A 19,878-nucleotide genomic window follows, 5' to 3' on the forward strand; every position below is an offset into this window, starting at 1 on the left:
TTAAAAAAATAATTGTCACATAATACTTTTATTAATAGGTTAACGAATATTAATAATTGAAAGACTTAAATCAAACGAAATAATAACGTAAAAAATTAAATGTCTAATATAGTTTTTTGATTGCGAATTTCAAGGCCTATCAAACCCACAGTTGTATATTATTATTTTTTTCTTTTGCCTCTGTTTTTCTTGGTGGAAATTGTACGGTACTGCTGAAGAAAAGGCTTAGTATTTCCTGTTAATTGATCATGTCTGAAACTTTTCTAGGCGCAAACCTAATTCGGCCCACATTTTGAATATACTTAAGGATAACTTACATATTTAGTACTTAAACTATCAATTTTGATCTATTTTTGTACTTAAAACTTTTATTTTTTTTAAATCATATCTAATGTTTAGTTTTTATTTATTTTAGTACCTCTATGTTAAAAACTTTACGGTTACATCATTCATCACTCAACTATATTCTCATTCCTATTTTGGTACTAAAGTTTAAAAAAATTCAATTTAACTACTCAACTTTCAAATTGCTCATATTTTAATCATTCTAATTTATTTTATTGGAGTAATAATTTTTTTGATATGACATTTTTATTATTGTTTTATTAATATATAATTAAAAATAAAATTAAATAAATTTGAAAGTTAGAGTAATTAAATTAGGAGTAATTTGACAATTAAGTAATTAAATTAAAAAAATTAAACTTTAGTAACCAAAATATGAGTGAGAATATAGTTGAGTGATGAATGATACAATTTACTCATAAAAATGGTGCCCAAATCACTATTTTAACATTGAGGTGCTAAAACAAAACAAAAATTAAACGTTAACTCAAAGTTTAAATATTAAAATGGAGTGAAATTAATAGTTTAGGTACTAAACTCATAATTTATCCTATACTTAAAATGCTTGGAACAGTAATTCTACCGGGCCCCACACTCCTACATATTTTACCCTCGATAAATAAAAAAATCACTTAAATTATTAATATTAACTAATCACCCATTAATGAATGTATTATTAATTAATTAAAAAAATTATAAACAAATATCACCTTATAATCACCCGTATTAATTATAAAAAAAAACTCATCCTTTGAATCAAACATAAGCGTAGTAAATAAAAACCCAGATGCATTTTCATTTTGGAGTATGGAACATGCCCTTCAAAATTGAACGTGTATTAAAGATTGAAGTCATCGAGGCACTTTAGAAACAGTGGGAGTTCCATCATAAACCTAAAACCATACATCAATTTCATAATAAAATGGCATATAAATGAGCATTTTCTGCATTGATTTGTATACAAAACCAAAGCTCATCCAGATGCTGATAGGCCGAGATCGATCATCATTGCTTCAATCCCTTGTTAAGCTCCATCCAGGTGCTAGTTGAGAGATCATTTTGCTTTAATCCCTTTGGCATTCCTAAGCTTTGTGCAAGGTCACTCATCCTTTCTTTCATGGCCTGGACACTCTTTTGATGTGCATCCTTGTACGCTTCATTAACTAAAGACGTAGCTTCTGCACATAATAAGTTTCGGAAAATAAATTAGAAGCTTGATATGGAAATCGGCAAAACCGCACTCAACTTTTAAATTCTTCTAAATGCCTTGTAATCACATCCCAAGTCCGAACACGAGTCATTATTTCCAACCAAACCGAGTAGAAGTTTCAAGAGTGTTCTTGTCCCTATACTAATCCTTCAATCGGGTTTTGATGATGGAAGCACTGAAGACGTGACTATAACCGACGAGTCATCCCAAATAATTTGGTGGAAAATTAGTTTATCAATTGTATACCTACTTCTGCACTCAGTTCCATTGCTGCCTCAGTAATCTCTATCCGTATATAGGTTGCTGGTTTCCAGATAATGTTGCCTGAAAAGTAATGTTTTCAGTTAGAACATATGTAAAATACCATAGAAAGATTGATTCTACAGTCAGAGTTGAGACACAAAGGACTAAAAGTATGTTCGAAAAAAATTTAAAGTGTAATGGAAAAAATCTTCGTGTATGACAACTTCATATTGTTCCTTCCACCTATCCCTATATTCAACATTATAAACAGAATGGTAATCACCATAGCTACGAATAATGGGCTTATCAGCTAAGGTTAATGTAGCTGTGAGAAGCAGTCAGTGATACTACTCAAACTATAGAGAGAGAACTGTAAAAACATACCTTTATCTGCTCACCTTCACAATAGCCATCAAACTCTGCTCTGAAATACAGAATAAAACCAAATGGAAATCATACACAGAAAGAAACTAAAGTCCAGATACTAATAGAGGTAATATAAGATCCATACGCAGCGAGCTCTTTTTTCACCCGCACGGCCTCAACCTGGACAACCATTTGTCCAAAAAAAGTTGATCAAAATCGTATATTATCTAAGATTTTTGGTCACTGAGGTTATTTTCTCTTATGAAAATGTAAATTGCATGTGTTTTAAAATTGTTTGTCCTACCACGAAGAAGAATTAGTACAAATTTAAACTTGAAATTAGAAGGATAAGTAAAAAATCTAATGAAAAATAAGCCATCTTCAACATAAGCAAAATATTTTCCTTCACTTTGTTCAAATCAAGTCCTGTACTGTTGTAAACACCCAATTTCGTCCGGGACTTCAAGAGTTTTTATTTTTTATATTATATAGTATACATTATAATTTCAAAATATATAATATATATATAGTTTTTAAAAATATATAATATAGTTTTTGAAAACATATTATATTGTTTTTGAAATATAATATATATTATATAGTTTTTAATATGTCAAGATTATTATATATTGTTATTAGTATTTTATTTTCCTTTTTCTTATATATTTTTATTTAATTTTATTTATTTCATCTTTATTTTAGGTCCAATAAAAAGTCCAAGTCCATAGTCCAATCTGGTCCAAAAATAAGCCCAGCCGGGTAGGCAAGCCTGACCCAGCAAGGCCAAGCCCGTCTGCCTGAATAGTAGGGCTAGAGTTTCATACTTTAGCAAGGCGTCGCATCAACCAGAGCTTCACTTTGTTCAAATCAAGTCCTGTACTGTTGTAAACACCCAATTTCGTCCGGGACTTCAAGAGTTTTTATTTTTTATATTATATAGTATACATTATAATTTCAAAAATATATAATATATATATAGTTTTTAAAAATATATAATATAGTTTTTGAAAACATATTATATTGTTTTTGAAATATAATATATATTATATAGTTTTTAATATATCAAGATTATTATATATTGTTATTAGTATTTTATTTTCCTTTTTCTTATATATTTTTATTTAATTTTATTTATTTCATCTTTATTTTAGGTCCAATAAAAAGTCCAAGTCCATAGTCCAATCTGGTCCAAAAATAAGCCCAGTCGGGTAGGCAAGCCTGACCCAGCAAGGCCCAAGCCCGTCTGCCTGACATAGTAGGGGCTAGAGTTTCATACTTTAGCAAGGGCGTCGCATCAACCAGAGCTGTTAGATCTGGCTCTTTGATCCAACGACCAAAATGCATTAGGTCACTGTTTCAATGGCGTGTGGAGGCCACGCGCCAGCATGGTTATCAACCAGTCGAAATCCTCGGTTAGAAAATCATAAAAGCGGAGCAACTACTCACTTGAACTCAGTCGGCCGAAATTCCAGTGAAAATCCCGCCCCTTTGAGACTACAACGGTTAGATTCAAGGCTATAAAAAGCCTCTGCCGAAGCCAAGCAAAAAAAAAAAAGCAATATACTGCAAGAAACCCCAAATGATCACACAACAAAAAAAAGGTGAAATAACCAAGCAAAACGTGTTCGAAAACAGCAAGGAAAAATCACAAAAAAAATCAAAAGCCTTCGTCGAAAACGCAAAGAGGCCTTATCGGGAAAAAAGGTCGCTGGAACTCGAAGAGTCGCCGATTTAAAGGTAAAAAAACCGAGACTTTGAACGTAGATCTACGTCGTTTAGGGGGTTTTTTAGGAAATTTAGGGCTTGGGTTTGGTGTTAAGGTGTCGATAGGAGTGTTCGGGGATGGTTTTAGGTTTTTCAGCCACCGGTGGTGGTGACCGGAGTGACGGTTGGCAGTGGTCTGGGCGGCAAAGTCGTGGCCGATTTATGGACGATTCCCCATTGGGTTGAGAGAATTTGAGAGAAAAAAGGGGTTTAAAATTTGAGAAATGTGATAAATGAAATTTTTGGGGGTTTAAAGGGCTATTTATAGGAATGACCATTGTGCAATTATAAAATAGTTAAAATATTTATGTAGTCCCTGCAATTTCAATGCATAATTCATTTTGGTCACATGTAGTAATTTTTCCCTCAAATTTTAAATTAATTCAATTTAATCTCTTATTTATATATTTTTTATATTTTTGCAATTTGGTACCCGAACCTTTTTATTTCTTCCTGCAACTCACTTTTAGAGTCAATTTGACCTCTAAACTTCAATTTATTTTAGTATAATCCTTTTCAATATTTATATTGTTAATTTAACATTTTTATTTTTTTACTTATTTCTTTTATATTTTTAATTTAACCTTTTTTATCTAACAATAATTTCATATTTTTAGGCTATTCTAAAATTCGTCAAAGGTAAGTTGTAACACCCAACCCGTACTCGACTCGGATACGAGTTCGAGATGTCACATTAACTTTTTAAAACAATATACTTACAAAATAACATAACATTTGGACTTATATTAAGAAAATATGATCATATACTGTTAAATTATGTTCGTTATAACAAATTTAAGGAAAGAAACGTTTTTATATATAAATATCACACCAAATAACATATAACCTCTATGAATATATCGATGTGTTCATGCATACATAATAGTCATGTCAATCATATATACTAACATTCATATATTTATGCAATCAAATATTGAAATTAGACTCATCACGAGTCATATTTCCATACACATCATTTATAACTAGTATGCACTCACCTTGACACTTTATATATCCAAATCCTCTTCTATGATTTATCTCTTTGGATTGATCCTAACTTTGCAGTCGTTTTAGAACTTGCTTGTGCTCGATATCTACATAATCATACATTTTTAAGGTAATTATAAGATATCTACATCTTGTAATTTGATGCTAATAACTTAAACGAATTTAATAAACCCATATTCACTTTTTCCTTTAGGGGTTATCGATACCCTCCCTAAGGTATCGGTACCCTTATTACATTTTGGAATTTTTCGTTCAAGAGGGTATCGGTACACATACATAGGGTACCGATACACTCTACCCAAAATAGATTTTTTCACCCGAAAATTCATCATTTTCAGCTTAAATTCTTCATGTTTCATTCCCTTTTCTATTCTTAACTCAAGTACATATACTTAAACTAATTTCTACTCATTCAATACATCCTTAACCTCAAAATCTCATCTTTCATATGGAAATCAATAATCATACCAAATTTTCAAGATGCTCTAAATCCAATTCTATCACTTCATATCTCTTAATTAAGTTGATGACAAATCAAATTTAGTTTCAAATTTAACTTATCAACTCTTTTCCAGAAATTAACTTAAAACCAATTCTCTTTAATCTTTCATAACTTCTCCATCTTTTGATTTTAAGACAACTTAAGCTTTCCTTAAGCTTAAGTATCACTTAAGGATCAAAACCCATACTTAAAATCAACAAATAATCAACTAATCATAAAACTTACCTTTGCTTGGGGTGCTTCACGTTAGAGAAGAAGAAAGAAGATGAAGATGAAGTTTTGGAGAAAATATCTCATTATCCTTATCCCCACATCCATATATATCATTATCTTATTACTTCCAAGTCAAATGACCATTTTACCCTTTAATTCCTTTAATAATTACTAGCAACCCTTCATCAAATATCTCCAAATAAATCATTGAACTATTCAACTTTTCTATTTTGATCACCAAATTTTGAAGTTTTACAATTTAATCACTAACCCGTAGTTTGGGATATTACAAATCTCCCCTCCTTTTAAGAAAATTCGTCTTCGAATTTTCATTTCACACATTGATAAGAACATATCTTCTAATGTTCTTATGTTGTTTCCTTTACTTACTCTTTCCTTCAACTACCTTTTTCTCTTATATATTCATCTACTGTCACTTATCATATAAACAGTAACCAGTAACCTCAATTCATTTCCGTCTTTTCTCTTCTTCTATTATGCATTTTCCTTTTACCTTTCTAAAATTTCATATAATGTCACTCATCAAGTAGATAGTAACATCCATTTTCATCACTCAACATCATAAATCCATCTCCAATTACCTTATAACAATAACCAAACTTTTATTTCATCATCATTTGACAATAACACAACCATAAATCTTCTTCAAATATGATTGAACATACACTTTACAGAATCAAACAATCTTTGTACATTACCTTGCACACTTTTCTTACTTCTATATCGAACTTATCATCTACACCTCTATATAACCTTGATCATATCTGATCCCTTAAACTCAATCCATTTCATTTCTTTATCCATTTATCCTTTTTATAATCAGCATCGCCTTATACATAACTAAACCATATCCTGTCCTTCATACTCCCATGTTGTTTTATATCACATATATTTATCCTTAACTATCACTCCTTATCACATTTTCATAACTTTGATAGTCAACTTTACTTATACAAAACCTCATTATTTATCATCTCTTATACTTATGTTTCCCTCAATCATACGAATTCTTATCTCCTTTACTACCTTATATTTCCATACTCAGAATACACCACCATATTAAAATCCACATCATACTTAGTTAACTGACCCTGACATCATCTTCTAATTCTTTAACTCCAATATACTTTATATCATATAGCTTTATTAATCAGTACCAGCCCTTCTAATCTAAAGCATAAACCTTTATTGATCCATTTATATACATTCTTTTCAGATCCTTTTCATATTTGGTTATCATAACCTGACAATATCTTATAATCTTATAATTCCAGTACATTTTCATCACATACTCTGGTTAGCCAATGCTAACTCTTTCCATCTTAACTGCAAACCCTTATCATATCCACACTCTTGCTTATACACAATATTATCCCTTCGTTTCAAACTCATAAGCTCTGACTTTATATATATACGCTTGTCACTGATACATTTATTCTCGAACTCTTCTACAAACAATAACCATGTCACTTGATCTTTTAACATTCTTATTATGACATTTGTCCACCATACTCTAACTTACCCACGTAGTAACGAAACTACTCAATTTAACTTCTCATCTCCACTTTGGAGAAATTAAAACCTTCTAACATTATCTTCATATCATTTATCCAAAGGTATGTAACAACAGAACCTTCCCCAAATTCACTCTTGAGCTCGGGTGCTCTTAACTCTTTTAACTATTTCTATACATTCATTCTATGAATTAAAGAAGTGTAAAATTGAAAACACATCATAATATCATTCAACATCATGAAACATTCTCTAATCTTATACAGGCACTCCCTGAGGTGTTCGCTCTTCTCCCTATCTGGCCAGGGCAGGTGAATTGCTATTGCCTTCATGTCTATCGCCTTCCGCTTCACTTTGGAAGCTCTCATGATCAAACATCTAATATAACATAATAATTTAACTCTATTAACAAGACAACACACTCCTTACCCTATCAGATCAGAAATATTTCCACTTTGAGTTGGCATACATACTTTTTAAAACACGTTTAACTTCATTTTTAGCCTAGAATCGGCTAAACCGTAGCTCTGATACCATTAAATGTAACACCCCAACCCGTACTCGACCCGGATACGATTTCGAGATGTCACATTGACTTTTTAAAATAATATACTTACAAAATAACATAACATTTGGACTTATATTAAGAAAATACGATCATATACTGTTAAATTATGTTTGTTATAACAAATTTAAGGAAAGAAACGTTTTTATATATACATATCACACCAAATAACATATAACCTCTATGAATATATCCATGTGTTCATGCATACATAATAGTCATGTCAATCACATATACTAACATTCATATATTTATGCAACCAAATATTGAAATTAGACTCATCACGAGTCATATTTCCATACACATCATTTACAACTAGTATGCACTCACCTTTACACTTGATATATCCAAATCCTCTTCTATGATTTATCTCTTTGGATTGATCCTAACTTTGCAGTCGTTTCAGAACTTGCTTGTGTTCGATATCTACACAATCATACATTTTAAAGGTAATTATCATATATCTACACCTTGTAATTTGATGCTAATAACTTAAACGAATTTAATAAACTCATATTCACTTTTTCCTTTAGAGGGTATCGATACCCTCCCTAAGGTATCGATACCCTTATTACATTCTGGAATTTTTCGTTCAAGAGGGTATCGATACACATACATAGGGTACCGATACACTCTGCCCAAAACAGACTTTTTCACCCGAAAATTAATCCTTTTCATCTTAAATTCTTTATGTTTCATTCCCTTTTCTATTCTTAACTCAAGTACATATACTTAAACTAATTTATACTATTCAATATATTCTTAACCTTAAAATCTCATATTTCATATGAAAATCAATAATCATACCAAATTTTCAAGATGCTCTAAATCCAATTTTATCACTTCATATCTTTTAATTAAGTTGATGACAAGTCAAATTTAGTTTCAAAATTAACTTATCAACTCTTTTCCAGAAATTCACTTAAAACTCATTATCTTTAATCTTTCATAACTTTTTCATCTTTTGATTTTAAGACAACTTAAGCTTTCCTTAAACTTAAGTATCACTTAAGGATCAAAACACATCTTAAAATCAACAAATAATCAACTAATCATAAAACTTACCTTTGCTTGGGGTGCTTCACGTTGGAGAAGAAGAAAGAAAATGAAGTTTTGGAGAAAACAAATTCTCCTTATCCTTATCCCCACATCCATATATATCATTATCTTATTACTTCCAAGTCAAATGACCATTTTGCCCTTTAATTCCTTTAATAATTACTAACAACCCTTCATCAAATATCTCCAAATAAATCATTGAACTATTCAACTTTTCTACTTTAATCATCAAATTCTGAAGTTTTACAATTTAGTCACTAACCCGTAATTTGAGATGTTACATAAGTAGTTTGGATCAAACTTTTAAATTTTAATTTAACTTTTAATTTTCGTAATTAAGACAACCGGGAAATCAAATTGGTACCGAAAGGGCAGTGCAAAAGTGCTAATCATTCCCTGACTGTAATCGACTCCCGAATCCGACAAATTTATGGTAAATCGTAGATCAGGACAACGGTAAGTTATGATATCCGATCAACCAAATTAAAATGATCGGTGGCGATTCTATCATATCAATTAAGTCGGAACCCATTTCCGAGACCACTTGAAGGACGGTTACGATAACTGTAAAAATCAAATAAAATAAAATTCCTAGAAAACGAAACATAAATGTTTCACTTTCACCTAAGTGGAAATAAGTAAAATATGTATAAAAATCAAAGGGAAACAGAACGTTGAGATAACAATACCTGAACTGTAACTTGAAGGCATCATTTTCTATCATAGATAAGGCCAGGAGCCCAGGACCAACATAATTAATATTAGCTACGAGTCGACAAGACTAAACAATGGGAATTGATTATACTATGAAGGAAAATGTACTCCTTGATACAATTGTATAAATTAATAAAGAGGTTGATATCCCCATGATCTGAAATGCATGCTAGACCCTACTAAATATCAAAGAGATCAACGTAGCCATTTCTAAAGAATGGTTTGAAAATAACATGAACTAGCGCTAGACGCCAAGATTACCCATAACTGACCTTGGAAGGTGCATCATCACCCTTGTCACCATTTTCCTTTTTCCCTCCAAACAGGCCATACACACGAAGAGACTTATACGTATGGCCGGTTTTTCGATGAGATGTCGGTGATAAAAGCTGCTTACCAGCTAGATTTGCATTCGAATTAAAGTTACCTGAAGAGCATCAGCAAAAATAAAAAAAATTGCAGCCCATTCTTTAAGGAGAAAATAACCTCAGTGACCAAAAATCCCATAATATACGATTTTAACCAACTTTTTTCGGATTTGCCAAAATGACCAACAAAATCGCAATGCGATCGCTAATTCGCAACGCGATCTCCATTATCGCAAATCATTTCCAGATTCGCAACGCGATTATGACTATCGCAATGCGATTTTCCAATTTCGCGTTGCGATTTTCCCAATTCGCAATGCGAATAAGTAAATCGCAATGCGAATTTGGAAAATCGCAATGCGAATTTGGAAAATCGCAACGCGATAATACAAAATCGCAAACCGTCCACAGTATATCCCGTAATAGCAACTCATAACCTAAAACCTAAAATCACAACTCAATCCCATCTCCATCTCTCACTCTCTCACCCATCTCCGACGAAATCCGTCCCATCTCCTGTGAAATCCGTCTATCTCCATCTCTCAGAGCCACCTTCACAATCAGAAATGGAAAATCAACCAAATCAACCACCGAGGGTTAGTTTTTTTAATTATTTTCTTTTTGAAAATTTTGCATTATTATTAGGTTTTTCATATTGAAATTGATGATAAGTTACTGGTAATTTCAATAATTGATTAACCATTTCACTTAGATTGCTTATTAAATCAACCGAGAATCGCAACGCAAAATGAAAATCGCAACGACAAAATCGCAACGCGATTTTATTCTCTCGTTGCGATAGTCAAATTCGCGTTGCGATTGTCATTTTCGTGTTGCGATTTTCATTTTCAGAAACTATTCTTCTTCTGCAAATTGAAACTTGAATGAATTGCATTACTTCAACCAAAAAACAAAGACAAATAAGAAATTCACAGTGTTGCAAATTTAAGTTTGAAGAATAAACTACTACTCTTTATGTTTATTATTGTTTTTGGTATATCTTCACAGTGTAGTTTTTGGTATATCTAACTTAGTATGTTTATTGTTTTTATAGAACTTTTATTCGGCTCAATTGACCTTAAGAAATAAAGTCAGCCTGGCCAAAACAATTGCGTCGAAGCTTTCACCTGCACAAAGAAAAATGTTTGAGGATACTTGCTTCGGGCCATGGCTGAAAGTACAACATCCCGGTGGAGATGCGATATTGACACACCTGTTTCTTCAAACCATGACTAGCGATCTACCAGATACTATACAACGTCGTGATGAAGAGATATGGTTTGATTTTCCACCGACGTATACGTGTTTTGGGCGGGAGGAGTTTTGCTTAATCACCGGTCTACGCTTCGGACACGATGATGTAGGTCGGTACACTAGACACATTACCCGCCCATCATGGTTATCCCGGGTTTTTCCTGAGCTGGAGAGGCCGAATCTACACGTGGAAGACCTGACGAGATTAATGAATAAGAAAGATGGTTTTACTCAGATGTATGACGTCGATGTTGTCCGAGTATGCCTTCTAATACTTTTGCATGCCGGCTTTTTAGGCAGAGAGGCCAGACAACCTATTCCGAATGATCTAATCAAATTGGTAGAAGACCTAAATGCGTGGAACATGTTTCCGTGGGGCTCGTATTTATGGAAAGCTACATGGAATAAGTTATTGTCTGCCTTGGATGATCGAAAAAGTTTGCATGGCGATGGTTCCAAATACACTTTGACAGGCTTTATTTGAGCCTTTAAGGTAAGAATTTTTATATAATGTTTCCAAAATTATAAGTAATTATTTAACAATTACTAATGTTTGTTATTATATTGTTTATAGATTTGGATATTTGAGGCCTTTCCCGCCATGAAGACATATGCAATAAAAACTTCAAATGATATTCCTAAGACTATTTCCTGGAAGAGGAAACGGACCTTGCAATGGGAAGATTTACTACGGTATATGACAATAAATAATGTAAGTTAACATAAATACTACCATATGTTTATAAACAAGTTATTACTAGTACACGTTTAACTTTGTTTGAGCTTTTATATTGTTAGGAGGCCAACACTCCATTATAGAGGCTGACACCCACGGAAGTTGAGCTTGCCACTGATTGGTGGCAAGCTAGTAAGCATTTTTTTGATGGCACGGATGATGAGTAGCCTCCACTTCGGGAGCCATCACCTCACCCAGAGCTATCACCTCACCCAGAGCCATCACCTGATCGACCCGACTATACACCTCCACAACGATAGCCATCACCTATTCTGTCACATCATCGAGTCTCTTCTCCACCATCACCGCAAGATAGGCGACCGGCAAAGTTGCCACGACGTTTATCTCCCTGTTCTCCACCTCCACCTCCACGGGATGAGTTAGGGGAGTTACGTGTTGATGTGAATGCCTTGCGTGAGGAGGTCGGTACTTTACGCAAAGACGATGGTGCATGGCGTGTTGAGGTGTTTACTTTACGCGGTGAGGTAGCCGCTCTACGTGAGATGGTAGTATCGTTGTAGAATGAGGTTCATACTCTACGCAACGAGGTAAGTTTAAGATTTTTCATATTTAACTTGATGATAAATTTACTCGTAATTTCACTTAGATTAACCATTTCACTTAGATTGCTTAATAAATTCATTTGGTTGCTGCCAATACTGCTAAACTGTTTTTGTTAGTATTTGTTTTTGGTTTGTTTTTTCTTTTGGTTGAAGTAATGCAATCCATTCAAGTTTCAATTTGCAGAAGAAGAATAGTTTACTTTCGCAACACGAAAATGACTATCGCAATGCGGAAATGGCTATCGCAATGCAAAATGAAAATCGCAACGACAAAATCGCAATGCGAAATGAAAATCGCAACGCGAAATGAAAATCGCAATACGATTTGTGTTTCGCGTTGCGATTTTGTCGTTGCGATTTTCATTTCGCATTACGATAACCATTTCCGCGTTGTGATAGCCATTTCCGCGTTGCGATAGTCATTTTCGCGTTGCGAAAGTAAGTTTCGTGTTGCGAAAGTAAACTATTCTTCTTCTGGAATATTTATATATGTTGTCCTTTTAAATGTTTATATAAGTGCTTACTTCTGGAATGTTATCTGATGCATTTTGTGAACTATGATAGAATAATGACTTGGGTGAATACAATGCAAGTTTGAAACATATTTGTCTTTGTTTAATATCATGTCTGTTTATTTACTGATTTATGTATTAATTTTTTTTAGTGGCCCGATAAGGTGGATGCTTTACGTCAGGTTTTCCTTGCACGACGGAGTTCAAGCATCAGACGGCGTGCACGTGCTATTACGTCTCCGTTCACCCCAATGGTGCGAAGACTCCGCAAAAAGAAGCCCGACTCACCTGTCATCCCTCAAGAGTCCCCTCCAATCGTTCAAGAGGCCCCTATCATCCCTCAAGAGTCCCCCCCCCCCACCGTTCAAGAGGCCGCTGTCATCGTTGAAGAGGTCCCTCTAACCATTCCAGAGCCCGATTCACATGGGGTAATATATCGAATTATTGAGAAACCCCCACCGTTTCCGGACATGATGGATGAGAGTTGGCTCTCGTATGAGTTGCCGGCTAGTACCCTTCCGGTATCTGAAGTGGAGAGGAGACAACTACCGGAAATAATTCTGGATAATACCCTTTGGGCTAAGACTGCAGTTGATTTTTATCTACATGAGCGGAGCCAAGGGTGTTACACTGACATAAGCAAACTCAACGATGAGATGTATTTGTTGCTTAATCGGTCTTGGTGGGGTGTGTTATTAGGGGTTGAAGACAGTGGCTATTCGATGGGAGGTAAGTCTTATATTTGTCTTATATATTTTGATTAATTTTTTAAAAATTAATGTAATTCACTAATATATGTTTTTTTGTAAAACAGCATATCGATGCGTGGGTGTCACGTCTTCTAATAATAAGGAAGCTTAGGAAAAATAAAAAAAATTCGCGATATACAATAATGCCGGCGGCTTTTCACGCAGTTCACTTGAAGAATCAACGAGATGAATCATTTTCGTTAGGCAATGGACAAGCTAAACTTTATCCTGCATGGTGGGAGGTCGATAAGGTTAGTGTTATTTTTAAATTTTTTAAAGGTGTTCATAAATAAGTGCGCAAATAAATGAATTATTACTTATGATTGCAGGTGTTTATCCCTGTTTTGGAACGTCGTCATTGGCTTCTCATCCAACTTCAGCTCCCATCCCTGATGATAATAGTATATGACAGCATGATAAATTACATATCACTGTCTGATTTGAGAGATATTATCAAGGGATGGAGCTCTCATTTGGCTAAATTCTTGGATGGGATTAATTATTGGACTCATTTTGGACGCAAGAAGCCAAAGAAGTTCAATGTCACAGTTTTCAGAGACAAGACCACGCCACAACAATCACCGGGAGCCAGAGGGGATTGTGGTCCTCTCGTATGTATGTGCTTGGCACGTTTGACGACGGAAAGCACAGAGTTTCTACCTCCCACCGATAGAGATAGAGCTGTAGTAGGCTTGTGGTTTCGGCATTATATGGCTAGAGCGATATATTCGAGATGCTGCCTACCTGCATCCGCGTTATGAAAGTATCCATTGTTAATTGGTAAGTCAAATGCAAGTTTTGTTAACATATATACTTTTGGTTTGAAAATGTTTGGTTAAGTACCTAGAATTCAATAATTTGCTGTTTGTAGGTTTTAGATGTGTAGGAAGTCTTGTTTGAGCAAATGTTTGGTTTCTGCAGGTTAATCCTTAAGTGAGCTACATGAAATAGATGTACGGGTGCAAAAGTTGATTCATTGATTCAATAATTGATGAGGAAATAAGAATTATTATTATTTTTTGATTGTTTAATTGATTTGTAAAAAATGATTTGTAAATGTTGATTTATTTAATTGATGTGTACATAATTCTTATTTGTGCTTGTTTAATTGATTGAAATGTAATAGTTGATTTGTTGATTTTCAATCTGCATTATGTTGAAGGCAAAACAGACTATCGCAACACGAAACTGACTATCGCAATGAGAGAATCGCAATGCGAAATAAAAATCGCAACGAGAAAATCGCAATGCGATTTTCATTTCGCATTGCGATTTTCTCGTTGCGATAGCCATTTTCGCGTTGCGATAGTCATTTTCGCGTTGCGATAGTCAAATGAATGTCTAATAAGTGATAACAACTGAACAGATCATAGCAATGTTCAAACTCAAGTTACTAATACATGCCTAACTGAAAATGTTAAAAGTGCACACATAAAATACACATAATACAACGTTTGCATTTAAAAATCACCTAAGTTAACAGTCCCAAAAGGTGAAGCCGGTTGTGATTGAGATTTTGAAGATGATTGCGATTTTCAGAATCTCGTTGCGAAAGTCAGAATCGCGTTGCGAAAGTCAGAATCGCGTTGCGAAAGTCAGTATCACGTTGCGAAAGTCAGTATCGCGTTGCGATTTTGTATTATCGCATTGCGATAGTCAATATCGCATTGCAATTTTCCAAATTCGCATTGCGATTTACTTATTCGCATTGCGAATTGGGAAAATCGCAACGCGAAATTGTAAAATCGCATTGCGATAGTCATAATCGCGTTTCGAATATGGAAACTGATTTGCGATAATGGAGATCGCGTTGCGAATTAGCGATCACATTGCGATTTTGTTGGTCATTTTGGTAAATCCGGAAAAAGTTGATTAAAATCGTATATTATATGGGATTTTTGGTCACTGAAGTTATTTTCTCTTCTTTAAGAGCATAAATTGGGGGAAATTAAAACTGATAAACACCCAACTGCACAATAATCATCTGAGTAAAATAAAATCACACGGAAAAGCAAACAATCCTCGGTTTCATTACAGGGAAAGTTCTGTTTCTACATAACATAAAGTGAAAAGGGGAAATCCAAAGTTCATACCTTTTTATATTTTTTTTTATAAAAAAACTATTGAATGATAACCAATACAACTATTTCAGCCATGCTGACACTCCGTTTCGTCTAAAAACAAACACAAAAACAAACCCATAGAACAAAATCAAACCCATAGAACAAAATCAAAACTTTGCATGGTCGATACTCCTACACTGAATTCTCTATTTTTTTCATCAACGAGAGAGAGAGAGAGAGAGAGAATTACCTAGGGAGGAAGAATGGATTGTCTTCTTCCAATTAGTGGCTCCATGAAGACTTGATATTTGAGCAGTCAAGGCACTTTTCGAAGCCATTGCTTTTGCAGATTCTCTTCACCCAGGAATTTTTTTTTGATTTTCCAACAACAAAAAATAGTGATTTTCCTTTTCTTTCTTTTTTTTTGCTTTTAACCTTTTAGTTTCATGAATTACAAGGGGACAAATACGAGGAAGACACATTATCCTGTCTTGGATATTTTACTTGAACGTGGAAGGAATAAATTCAAATTTGGGATCACCATTTGATATGCATATATGTTTTTATATATATATTACTTGTAAATATCAAAATTTAAATGAGATGACAGTTGGAATCATAGATATTTGATTATTTTTATAGATTTAGGGGGTTAAATTATTATTTGTTATAAATTTAAAACGGATAGTAATATATATTATTCTATATTTATTATTTAAATTTATATGATTTATATGATTCATATATTTAAATATTTGAATTTGACACAAATTATAAAAGTATAAACTACAAAATTGGTCACTTTTGTTTCAGTTTTATAAATGTATGACCACTCGATTAAAAAAACATAACATATGGTCACTTTCGTTTCATTTCAATTAAGATGCTGCCATTGAGACGTTAGTTGTCGTGAGTTGGATGTCGTGGCACGTTGGTAAAAAGGTTTAATTTTTTATAACTCCGTAAAAATGTCATATTTTGGGACCTTTTCACTTAAGTTATTGAATGTCTAAGAGCCCATTTAGGATCATTTAGATGCATTTAGGAGCATATAGTTGCATGAGGTGGAATTCTATTGTCGTGGCATTTATTTTGTTATCAGTGCTATTTTATGGGGAAGGTGTTTGTTTGATGATGTGCAGGATTTGATAGCAAGGAAAGAAAAAAGGAAATGCCGTGGCATAAGAAATTGCTGAGCAGAATGAAAATGTCCAGCTGGATTGGCATTTCGAGAGCAAACAAAATGAAAGAAGATATTTTTGGAGCCAGCTGTCCCTATTTCATAGGATCTCTGATCATGACCGAGAAATTTGGATCTCTGATCATGACCGAGAAATCTGCCTAGATCAGCGCAGATCCTTACCTGCCCAGCAACCACCCAGGCTGGACCATTGCCAGTGCCCAGCAGAATCACTGCCAGCTCTACCCGATCATCACGGTGAATTAAGCATGATTTGGGATCTTTGGAATTTGACATAAATCTTTAGGGTTTTCTCCCCCTATAAATAGAGGATGAAGCCACAATGGAAAGGGGACTTTTGACAAGCATCCAAGAGCCTAAAATTCAGAGAAAACGTTCTTCGCCAATTTATTTTGCCGTGGCATTTCTCTGTGACAAGCTTGAGGGAGTGGCGTTCTAGGCCTCCGAGAGGAGCTAGCTCGCTGGGAGCAGTTCGTGGTGGTTGAGGGAAGCTCTGGCAGTGCACGTTGAAGGCTTTTTCTTCTCCCCTTAGATCTTTGCTTTTATATTTTGTTATTCGGGTTGTAAGGAACGAATGATACTTGCTTTGTGCTTGGTTATTTCGAACCCCACCATGAACTAATCCTATTTGGTGGGAGTTCGCTTGGATGTTTAAGTTTTTATTTCAATGAATGGTTGCTTTTCTATGCTTTATTTTGTTTTGTTTATGAAACTTAATGCCTTAAGGTTGTAGGAGCTACGAGAGTAGCCTTTTCTTAGGAGGTTTTTAGGGTTCGAGAGAATACCTTGGCAAAACATCCTTAGTGTTCGAGAGAAACTAGGGAGGAACTACATAAACAAGGGGTTCTAAGTAGTAACTAGGCCTAATCCACCTTATATATAAGGATAGGATTTCATTCGACTAAAAAGAGTGGTGCTTGAATGATAGGTTAGATGCTAATGCTGCCGCAAAAAGGTATTGTCGAGACATATCCTGTTATCTGGACCAATAGGATCACCGCAGGGGTTTGCGCCAATCGATTTTGCCAGGGCATCTTCAATCTATCGAGTCCATTACTAGAGATAGCTTAGGGAACCTTAGGAGACTCTGTCGGGCAGACTAGGCATTGAAGTAAAACCATTCTGAGAAGTAAACTTAGGTTTTCCAGATTGACTCCCATCACTCATTCCCATAGTAGCTTGTCGTGTGAGAAAGACAAAGTCCTATCAATTAAATATTAAATTTACATTTCATTTTGCCTTGACATTTCCATTTGTTTTCACTGAATACATTTCATTTTGCCACAACATTATCATTTGTATATACCATTATTAACTTTACTTAGGTGACAAAGTAAAGTACCGTGACAAACTTATTTGATTTCCCCCAATACCTGTGGAGAACGATACTCACTTATCACTTTATTACTTGTACGATTGTGTATACTTGCACACATATCCACATCATATTTTAGTACTCACAAACAACGGACAAGTTTTTGGCGCCGTTGCCGGGGATTGGCAACTGGAAGTTAATTAGTTTTGTCATAGTATTTTTATTTTACTTGTTCAATTTTTTGTATAGTTTTACTTGTTATTTTTCTTGCCTTTTTCAGGCTTTTATTTTATATACTCAACGTGCTCAAGCAAAGATGTATCAAATTAGAAATCAAGGATTGGGTCAAGAGGAATATCAGAATGCCGAGGCAATTCCGAATGTTGGGAATGTATCTAGGCCTCATAGTATTTGAGATCATTTAAACCTTATCATGGATGACCTAAATCCTGGAATTGTGGCACCTATGATTCAGGAAGCCCACTTTGAGCTCAAACCGATTATGGTCGACATGTTGGACTTTATTGGACAGTTTGGTGGTGCTCCTCATGAGGATGCAAGGTAACATGTTCGGGCATTTTTGGAGGTCTGTGACTCCTTTCGACAACAAGGTGTGCATGAAGATGTTCTGAAATTGAAGTTATTTCTATATTCTTTGAAAGATCACGCCAGGGCATGGCTCAATGGACTACCTTCAGGCTCGATAAGGTCTTGGGCTAACTTGTGCAAATTTTTTTGCTACGGCATAATCAATCCAATATGAACAACCATCTTAGAAATGCCATAGCATCTTTTCACCAAGGAAATGAAGAGTCTTATGTATAAGTGCTGGGACCGATACAAAAGTTTGCTTCGCAAATGCCCCAATCATGGATTCCACGATTGGACTCAAGTTGTGATGTTCTATAACGGAGTTAATGTGCCCACGAGGATGATGCTAGATGCCTCGGTAAATGGGACATTACTTGACAAATCACCTGCAGAGGCATTTGACATTCTGGATATGATTGCTAACGAGGATTATCAATTTTCATCTACAAGGCTTGGACTTGGGCGAAAATCACATGGAGCTTTCGAGCTAGATTCTAAGGATTCGGTGTCCGCTCAACTTACTTCTATCACTAATATGTTGAAGAATTTGCAAAGGCCAAGCGATGTGAGAGAAGTGAAGGTAGCCAATTCAGCATGTTTATTATGCCACGGCAATCACAATGAGAGTGACTGCCTGACCAATCAAGAATCCATCAATTATGTTGGCAACTACAATCGAGGCAACAAGAACCCCTATTCTAACAATCTTGGATTATGTCAGCGTCCAAATTTCTGTTGGGGAAATCAAGGAACCATCAATGCTAGTCAGTCCGCTAGGCAGCAGAACTTCAGTGACTCCCAGGGTTTTCAAACGGATATGCCATGGCATAAATTCTAACGAGTGAGTACCATCTTCATCTAACACAAGCTCTTTGGAGGCCACGATGCAAGATTTTATCGCAACCACGAAGACCATGTTACAAGACCATGCGACCTCTATAAAAAGTCAAGAAGCTTTGCTTCAAAGCCACAGCTCTTCTTTGAGGGCATTGGAGGGTCAAGTT

At 34.6% G+C, this 19,878-nt stretch overlaps 1 pseudogene; it reads right to left on the minus strand.

Moving 5' to 3' along the window:
- Positions 1 to 1,350: 1,350 nt before the first annotated feature.
- Positions 1,351 to 16,105, minus strand: LOC120149761 (annotated as a pseudogene).
- Positions 16,106 to 19,878: the final 3,773 nt, after the last annotated feature.

The sequence above is a fragment of the Hibiscus syriacus genome, unplaced genomic scaffold (assembly GCF_006381635.1).
Source record: "Hibiscus syriacus cultivar Baekdansim isolate YM2019G1 unplaced genomic scaffold, ASM638163v2 tig00002793_pilon, whole genome shotgun sequence".
NCBI classification, from domain to species: domain Eukaryota; kingdom Viridiplantae; phylum Streptophyta; class Magnoliopsida; order Malvales; family Malvaceae; genus Hibiscus; species Hibiscus syriacus.